Source organism: Alexandromys fortis, unplaced genomic scaffold, assembly GCF_014885135.2.
Source record: "Alexandromys fortis isolate MF-2015 unplaced genomic scaffold, M_Fortis_MF-2015_v1.1 scaffold_3, whole genome shotgun sequence".
Lineage (NCBI taxonomy): Eukaryota > Metazoa > Chordata > Mammalia > Rodentia > Cricetidae > Alexandromys > Alexandromys fortis.
The window spans coordinates 486,856-496,538 of NW_026067909.1; the positions used below are offsets into that span (position 1 = coordinate 486,856).

Genomic DNA, 9,683 nt, shown 5'->3' on the forward strand with positions numbered 1-9,683 from the left:
ACGGTGAAACCACTGCAGTTCCTGCATTGCGGTAGCCTCGGGTCTGAACACAGATGTTCCGAACAGCGTCCACTGGTGTATTGCATGGGGTGAGGATCAGAAAGTGTGGGGCTCTTGCTTGGGATCAGAGATGGTAAGGGGATTTGGGCAGGATCACTCAGCCCAGCACTGGGGACTCTAAGACTCAAGCCCTGATCTTGTCTCAAAATCCCCTCTCTTCCTCAAATGCAACAACTGGCTGTGGTGACTTGTGGAAAAACTGAAATCCTCAGAGCTTCTCAGGTGTCCTGCACCGACCTGAAGACCTGGTCAGGAGCCTCCTCAGAGCCTGGAGGTGGAGCCTGCTAGCATGGAGAAGGCGGCATCTCATACCCCTCGGCAGCCGCGGTGCTTGGGTAAATCCTTGGACCTCTCCCTCTTAGAATCAGTACTAAGAAACACGCATTATACCAGTGCCCATGTTCCCAGGAGTCACCGGGTGAAATGAGATCACCATGCCAGTGTATTTGGGGTTTGGCTCATAGTAGGTGCTTAATACCTGCAAACTGCAACCGTGGCAACCCTGCCTTATTGCTGAGGGAAAGTTAGATGCCCAGTCCGCTGCTGTTATTGCCACCATTACTGGGGGGGGGGGCGGGGGAGGACACACTGATTTATCTTTGAAAAGTCCCTTTTCTGTGCTGGCCCAATGCCTGACTCGGAACGACACAGCACTCTGAGGGTGCTGGTAAGTCTGATTTGTGGTAATAATCCTTCATGCGTGAGCAGCGTTTTTCCTTTGCAAAGCACAGTTATATCTCTTATTGTACTTTGTCCCCAAATAACCCTCTGGAGTTGGCCAGACCTGCATACTGGAGACAGAAAGCAGGCAAGATGAGCCCCAGAATCTTGGAGGAAAGAAAGACCAAGGAAGGATACAGTGTGGTCGGTTCTCCTAACTGTGCCTACTGTGCCTCATGCTGTCTGTGCAACCTTATTTGAAGAATCATTTTGGCAAGTCATTGCTTATCAGGTACCTGCTGGGTCAAGGGTATGTTGGGTGCATTGTGTGTGTGTGTGTCTATGTGTATGTGTGTGTGTGTATTAACTCATAAATGAAGCCCATTGGGTTTATATTGTACCTTTGACTCATGAAGAGACCCAGTCACACAGAACTTAAATTAGTTGCTCAAGGTCCCCCAACTGGTAAGTGAAGTTTAGGATTCTGATTTGAGCCAATGACAAACCTTCCTCCCTCTTCACTTTCCTGGGGAGAAAGGACAGTGAAATTGACAGCTGTGTGTGCAGCAGGAACTGGTGGGGCAGACGAGGGTTTGACTAGTTTCCTGCTGGAACTGGGCTAGATGGAGTCTTTATCTTCATGACTGCTGCTATCATGGCCGCGCTGATGTCTGGGTGTCTGTTTAGCAGCTAACAGGTTTAGTTTTATTGTTTTGTCAAAATACTGCAGAAATCAATATATCTCCATAATTCAGTGTTATACCAAGAGGCATTTTTGTGCCATATATAGCAAAAATTGTATTATACTTCTGAGATGGTGGGTAATGAAGACAGAGCGTTCTGTGTTCAATTCCAGCATTAACGTCTGGTTTGAACAAAGCTTGAAATATGATCTCTGAGCTAAGAGGCTTTAATATTAAGATCTTTAACTATAATTTATGTGACAGAAGATAGGGTTTAGCATAATAAAATGTAATGGGCTCCTCAAATGAAGAGGACGAGAGACAATTGAAAACAAGGTAAAAATGGTAAATTATAAATAACGGTAAATCTACCTTTATGTTGTTACTTCATTTATTTTTGATTTGTTAGATAGGCCTATAATTTCTCATTTTTCCATGTTTCAGAGCAGGGCATTTCTCAAATGGTGCCTATTTGAAATGAGAGCCCAGTGCCACCAATGGCCAGCGAGCTCCTCTTCAGGGACTGGGAATGTTTCAGCCCTGATTCTTGCCTGCATTCCTGCATGCTAAGGCTTGATTCTATGATTGTATTGACCCTTTCTTCTTTAAAAAAAAAAGTATTTTATTTTTATTTCTAATTGCATGCGTGTGTCTGTGTATGGGTCCATGCTCATGTGGGCAGACGCCTGTGGAGGCCAGAAGAGGGCATCGAGTCCCCAGAAACTGGAGTTCCAGACAGTTCGAGCAGCTTGATGTGGGGTGCTGGGAACTGAAGTTGGGTCTTCTGCCAGAGCGATGCATGCTTTTAACTGCAGTGCCACCCTTCTAGACCATGCCTGTCCTCCTGTTCTCTTCTCTTTGTGCTTTTGCTTCTGTATTTATGTGCGGCACTATATTTTAATTTTATTTATACCTTTGTGTATGTATAGGGCTGGGTGGGTATATATGCGTGTGGGGTGAACGTGTGCTCACTGTGGCAGAGGACAACTTGTATGAGTCTCCTCTCTCTTTTTACCATGTAGGACCCAGAACGTGAGCTCAAGTCATCAAGCTTGGCAGCCATCACCCTTACCCACGGAACTAGCTTGTTGTCCTGTTTATATTTTTAAGATCACCCTTGCACTATAAGTGCCAGGATGTAAATTCATACACATATACAGAGTAAATGCTAAAAAATTAACCACAGAAATGGAATTTAGATGAAGCAAATTTTTCTTTTTTTCTTTTTTTTTTTTTTTTACCTAGAGGGGGGTCCCCAGCGCTGCTGTTCCTCAATATTTAGTCTGGCTTTGAGCTTTCTAGTTGCCATAGGCAGATGTTTTCCCATGTTTCATTACTCTATTGAAAAATACGGCAATTCTCAAATACAGAATTTTTCTGGACCCTAACTTTGGGATTAACTTGTGAAAATTTTAGTTTTTTTGTTAAAAATAATTTTATTAAAAAGTCTCATTTGTATTTTAAAAATTTATTCAACTAAAAATTGGGGAAAGCATAGAAAGAGATGGTATAGAAAAATCAATGAAGAGCCTCCCCTTTCTCTTCCCTTCTCCCCCTCCCTCCTCACCATCTCCTGTCTTCCCCACCCTCTTTCTTGTCTTTGGAGCAGTGCCAGTTCCTCTACCCTCCTACCCTGGGCTCCACAGAGATGAGCCTAGGCCCTGTGTCAGCAGCACCCTGGGAAGTCTGCGTCCTGGAGAAAGAAGCCCTTCCTCCCTTGAGGAAAGGTAGGCAACGGGAGAGGAAAAAGTCCACTTCTCACCCATCAAAAGCGACAAGTGTCTTTGCACCCGTTCTGTGCCTAGTTTTGAAGTGCTCTCTTAGACAGAAGCATGACTGTTGGGAGATTAGTTAGTCCTTCTCGTCCTTCCCCTCCTTGGGGCGGAGCAGAATCTCAGGGGCAGCAGGACGATGCTGAGGGTTCCATTCTGGCTGTGAAGACCTTGCTGTAGGAAAGCCCTTACAGGACCCGTTCTTGACGTTGTGTTCACCTGCAGGGTGACCAAGGACATCCACACATCTGTCCTCTTTGTTCCCAGCTTTGAAATGCAAACCCTCAGAGAAGATGCTGCAGTCTGCCTCCAAATGCTTTCATGGCAGGAGCCCTTTCTTCCAGGCTGGGTCTCCAGATTTAGAAGAAGCGGGACTTCATCGCAGGAATGGATTCTGCAGGACAATAGGAAAGGGCAGGCAGACAAGCAGCTACTTAGCAGGAGATTCCTCTTCTGGCCTCGGTTAACTTGGGAACAGGGAGGGCAGCTCTGTCAGCCTCATCCACCTTCAGCTCCAAGGACAGTGAGCTGACCTTAGCTGGCAGACCTGATTGTGGGGCACATCCATCCTTGGGCAGCTGCACCTGGAGTCAAGGTCTGACTCCCATATTCACCATTGGGATCTTATCCCAGAAGCACATGGGGAAAGGGATTCTGGGAAAGAAAGCCCGAGGGCTTTGCCTGTGGGCCTGAGGAGGCTGTAGTAGGTAAGACTGGGTACTTGACAGGGCTGAGGATTCAAGAAAGTCCTTCACACCTGTTAAGGGAGGGAGGCACCTCCATGCCCCCAGCTACATTGTTGCAACAGCCACAGAAGCCACCAGGGAAGAGCTGTCCAGAGGAAGTGCGTATGATCAGCCTGTCAATCAACCAGCCCACCTCCCTTTTGATCTCTTGTCTTTCCTTCTTGGTGTTCTAAGTTGCTCTTGGCCTCAGTCACAGCCCCGCTCTCTTAGGGACCCCTGCTCTCCATGAGGTTAGGTAGCCCCATTGCTTGCAGGCTCCCCGCCTCTCCCCTCCTTCTCGGCCTCTATCACACGTGTAATTAAATGCTCATCTGTGTAATTACTTGTTTACAGTTCTGGGTCCCTGCCAGGCTACATTCCATGCAGTCAGAAACGGTGTCTTTCCCCCTCACAGCTCCTTGCTCAGAATCTCCCTCAGCGTAGACCCAGGAAGCAGGTCGGCATCCTGTTTGGAAGTGGGTGTGGGGGTCAAGTTGTAGTTTTCATTATTGTCAAAGCTAGACTCTGGCTTGGGAAGCTGAGCGGACACTAGATGGTGATCCCTGTGGAGTTAGGATTTGTTATTGCTCCCTTGTGGTAGAGTCCTTAGCCACTTAGATATTACTTTCCCTCTATCCAGTTGGGAATCTATTCAGGGAGCGTTTCAGGAGCACTCACTGTGAGGGACACAGAGGAGGACTGTAGTTCAAAGGCAAGGCCAGGACTTGGCAGGTGGAACAATGACCCCCACCTCTTATTTTTTAGGTACCAGAGAGACAGCCTGTATTCCGTATACCACACTGACCCAGGTTACATCCCTAACTTCCGGTGGTTGGAGGAACATGCTAGCAAAAACAAAACTGGTGATTGCAGGAATCATCAAACTTACCTGGGTGCCACTCCTAAATGGCAGATTCGCAACACACCAGGGTTGAGGACATAGAATCAGCAAGTGAAGGTGCAGGATTGTGATGTGGGCAGCGCCCCACCCCTGCTCATGGCACCGGGGTTATGTTTAGAAGGGACTCCCATACTCCTGGGAGAGTCAGGATGCTGAAACCTCTCATTAGCGGGAACCTGCTGTGGACTAGATGGAATTCTACAGCCTGAGGAGATGCATCCACAGTGCCGTGGTGGAGGAACGAGAGCCATGCTGCATGAGTGTTTGTGATTTATGAACAGGTTTCCGGGCTTTGTTGTGGTTTCGCATCCAGAGATGCCAAAAACATTTAGGCAAGTCTAAATGCTTACCTGATGGGAAAGGCTGGTCAGATCACATAGAAGGCGGCAGCTGGATGGCTGCTGGTTACTGAGGTGAGGAAGACGACCAGGGCCAGCCAGTCAGAAGAGAGGCCCAGAGATTCCAGAATCCTGCGTTGAACTCGGTGCCTCTTCCTTCCCAGTGCCTCGTCAGGAACAGACAGCTCAGCTATACTGAAGGAACTAGGCCTGATGGTGAGGGCCTGTCATCTCAGCCACTGCAAAGTTCATAGTTCAAAGCCAGCCTGGGAAATTGAGTGTGTGTGTCCCATCTCAAAACAAACAATGACTGGCCCTTCCCACACAAACTGCTGTGCCTGCGAGCTCTGTCACTGGTTCGAACTTCTGCTTCTCCTTTCTTTTTCTCCCTTAGAGCAGTGCTCAGGAAATGAAGTCTTGATAATGAAGTTGGGGTTATACCTGCTGAGCTTACGCTCTTCCTATGAGACACTATGGGATATCCAGTTCCTCCCTTCGAGGAGCTTAGGGGAGAGGAAGGGTCTCTGCCCTGGGCTTTTATTTCTCCATCTAATTCTTAATGAGATCTTGTTCCTCCCATGCCAGGTCTTTTGATGCCCACCTCCTGACTACTACCTGACCCTTTTCCTCTTCCTCCTCCTTTCTTAGTTGCACGTTGGGATTTCAGCTCAGAGCACAAGATCTACTTTCTCCCATCCTACTGCCCTACTTACTCCTTTTGGACGATTTTATCCTTGGGATAGTACGAAGGTCAACTGAGCAGCTCCCAGAAAGGAAGCCCTGAACACCGAGCACCTTCCTTATAGAAACATGCAGCTGTTCCTCAGTGTCGAAGGGGAGAGCAAAAACCAAGAGTGCTTGAATTGTTCACAATTACACTCTTACCCACTCATATACTTTAATCCATTCCTAGATGCCTTGTAACAGCTAATACATGGCCAATGCCAAGTAGACAGTGTTATCCTGTGGCATTTAGGGGACAAGGATAAGGGAAAACAGCTTGGAGGTACCAGGAGTGGAGAGCCGGCTGCCCACCTTCAGCTCACTGTCCTTGAAACCCTGAGCCTTCAGGGGTCATTTCCAGCCCATCACTGCCTCCAGCAGTCAGCCTGCCTCTCAGCTGCACTCACCTGGCTTTGACCTTTGCCCTAACCATTCTACCTCGATGAATCGATGACTATTGAGCACTGTGCGCATGCTTTCTTGGACGCGCCGGCCCTTTGTCAATGATACCTCTGGGTATCTATGAGAGGAGGCTTGCACTCCTGGGGTCACGGGGAAAAAATCCTAGCACCCTGTGTTTCCTACTCTTTCACAGTCTCCTCTCTCTCGGCGGGGAGGTCGGTACCTGTCTCTCCAGCTTTCCACCCCCCCGGAACATTTGCCCCCACAAAGACGGCCCTGCCTTCGCAGACTGACGGGCCGACATCTTGGAAGGACACTGGAGCGAGCTCACCGGCAGCGTCAGAGAAACTGACGCTCATTTCCGTGCTTGGCTCCACTCCTGCTATTTATGCAAAAAACTCGAACAGTTTTTCAGGTAGATCTCTTTACGTGGAAAAGCATATGCAAATAGAATTGAAGATGCCGTGGGTGTCAGTCAGTACACGGTGCCAACGCCTCTTCTTACCCTTGTCTGACTTTCCAGGGGTTTCCATGGGGTTGGAGTGGTCTGGAAACTGGGGGGGGGGAGGGGTCTGGAATTAGAGGGGAGACAAGTCTGTTAGGCTCTGTAACTCCGACCACCCGGTCTCTCTCACCTCACATTGTCCACTGGAGCCGACGGTCCCGAGCTGGGAGCTTTGCTTCCTTCCTCCTTTTTCCTCACCGTCGCTGTCGTCGTCGTCGTCACCGTCATGATTAATCTTTATTTAAAGTGAGGGAAATGGCCGAAGCCATTTAACTGTATGCCTTTAACACTGACGGGCTTGTCATTTCCCCTCACTTCCTCTATCGGTTGCTGAGAGTCCGTGACAGGTTTAGAATTTGATCACAGCACCATCTACTGGGTACTAGACTCCCTGCCTTCCCCCAGATACCGAGATTTGCTTTTCTTTTTCTTTTTTCTTTTCCTCTCCTGTGTTTATTCCTCTCCCCCTCGCTCTTGCTTTGTCCCAGTAAAAGTTAGCTTGAAAAGTTGCCGGTAGTTCATTCATAAAAGTGAGACTCTTCTAAAAATGACAAAAGCTCACACCCCCCCCCCCCCTGCGGTAGGCACTTCCAAAGACAATAGCCAGAGCTTACACGGTACACTTCATATAATTATTTCCTGGGATCAATAATCTCATCAGGAGGCGCAGTGATGGGGACATGATGGTAATGAATGGCTGGATGGGGCGGCCATCCCGAGTGCTGTCCTCAGCCCTGTCACCTGTGCTGCCCAAGGGCACGGTGAGAAGCGGGGGCTCTGTCTGGCTGAGGGATTAATCATAGTTATCTGTAATTCATATTTGTGTAATTTGCCTTCTATATGCAGCCTGCCCCACATTGATCAACATGGATTTCTTCTAGATCAATGGGTCATTCCTATGATATGGGGCAGAGTGGGAAGCACTGGATAAGTTATGCTCGGGAAGTATCAAAACCTGAACCACACCACAGTAGCACTGGATGCCACTCTCAGTCTGGGATGGAATGACAAAACAACCCCGTGTGTCCGTGCTGTGGGCTTCCCTGCTGCTGGTTGGAATACCAGAAGAACAAGAATCCTGGCCATCAGGGCAAGGGAGTCCCTTCCTGTGACCGTCCCTTCCCAGCTCCATGAGGGTATGTGCTGTGTATTTCCAGAGAGTTGTTTAAAAGTCCCAGGGTTTGGGACCCAAAGTATGAGCAAGGCCATGGCTTCCTGGAGATGATGGGCTGGACTCAGATGCCAACATCGTCAGGTCCCTCTTTGAGCCATGACAAAGCCTATGGCGTCTGAATTGTCTTCACTTTGAGGTGGTGGTGAGCTGTGGAGAAATGCTATCTTTTAGACAACTGGCCACTTTGCTGGGGCCAGTTGCCTTGAGCAAGGATGGCACTCACTCTTGACAAGAGCCTGAAGCCCAGTCTCACCTCCTAGTGTTTGCCTGGGCTGGACCCCCACTCCAACTCCCACTCCTGCCTGGATCCCTTCTCACATTTCCTCCTCTGTTGGTCTCTCCCTCCTCTAAGCCTTGGTGACCCAGTCCATATCTAGATATGGTTTTTGTGGTAGTCTCCTCTACGGTCTTTCCCTTGGGCTCCGCTGGGCTGCATCTCTGTGTCCTGTAGGCCTAGCATGCAGTGCTCCTCAAGTGGACGATCCACGAACTCGCTGTTGAGTGTGACAAGCATCTTCTTGACTCCATCTGGAGCTGCAGGATGAATGAAGTGGATAGATCCTGTCCTTGTGGGCTGTGTGGCCTAGAACCATGGGGAGGCAGCAGGAATCCAGTAGTTCCAGAGACTTGTTGGAGCAGGTAACATTTAGCCTGGAATCTATATGAGGGGCTGAGGAATAGATTGCAGGTGGATGGGAAGGCAAATGGGAAGAGTGGGCCAGCAGAAGGAAGAACATTTCGGGAGATCTGATCATGAAGTTGTGAGAAAGGGTGAGTTGAGTTGTTTCTCTCTAAAAAAAATTAGCTCAGGGATGGGGGGAGACAATTCAAGAGTTAAAGGTCCTGCTGCACAAGAAGAGGCCTGGAGTTTGGATCTCTAGAACCAGGCAAATGCCCGGTGGATGTGGTGGCTTCCCTGTCATTCTAGTATAGGAAGGCAGAGACCAAAGATCCCAGAGTAAGCTGGCTAGGACTCCTGAAGCCTCAGGTGTTGCCTGGGAACAGAGGAAATGCCACCACCCCTCCCTTAGGGCAATGTGATTGCAGCCCTATCAGCACAGGGACAGCTCTGCAGGTCTAGAACATTTTTATGCTGCCTCCACATTACAGGGTTATGTCAGGGAGGTCAGGGAGATTGCTTCATGTCTCCAGCATGACAGTGTGCTGGCTCTAGGAATGAGTCTCCTTACTTCTCCTGACACTTGCCCCAACTCTGTGTGTGTGTGTGTGTGTGTATGTGTGTGTGTGTGTGTGTGTGTGTGTATGTGCGAGAGAGAGACAGATCCTGTTTCCAAAAAAACAGGGTGGGCTATGGACTGAGCAGGATATATACATACATACATATTATATATACATGTATTCTCAACAGTCAAAGAAAAAGAAGCCACAAATTTGCAAGAGAGCAAGGGAGTATATAGGAGAGGTTGGAGGGAGGAAAGAGAAGGAGGGAGAATAATAAAATTTTATTTTCATTTCAAAAACTAAAGGTAGTAATAAAAAAGACTCAAGGTGGGCAGCACCTGGGGAATGGCAACCGAGACACCTTTTGCACACACTTGCACACACGCATGCACACACGCATGCACACATGCATTCACATACACTATACCCCTAATGGTTAAGAACAGTCAGTCTTCAAGAAGTTGCCTGATGGGTTGGGAAGGACTTACATTCTGTCCTGGCTCTGTGATAGCCTGTACTCTGGGATAGCCTGCCCTCTGGGATAGCCTGTATTGTCTT

The 9,683-nt window shown here is 48.5% G+C and overlaps 1 long non-coding RNA gene across 1 annotated transcript; it reads right to left on the reverse strand.

Moving 5' to 3' along the window:
• Positions 1-2,906: 2,906 nt before the first annotated feature.
• Positions 2,907-7,079, reverse strand: LOC126498542 (uncharacterized). The gene is made up of 3 exons (XR_007590843.1): positions 6,900-7,079; positions 5,152-6,818; positions 2,907-3,569 (listed from the first exon to the last, which is right to left on the reverse strand). It is a non-coding gene; the product is annotated as an uncharacterized lncRNA (long non-coding RNA).
• Between the last annotated feature and the right edge of the window lie 2,604 nt (positions 7,080-9,683).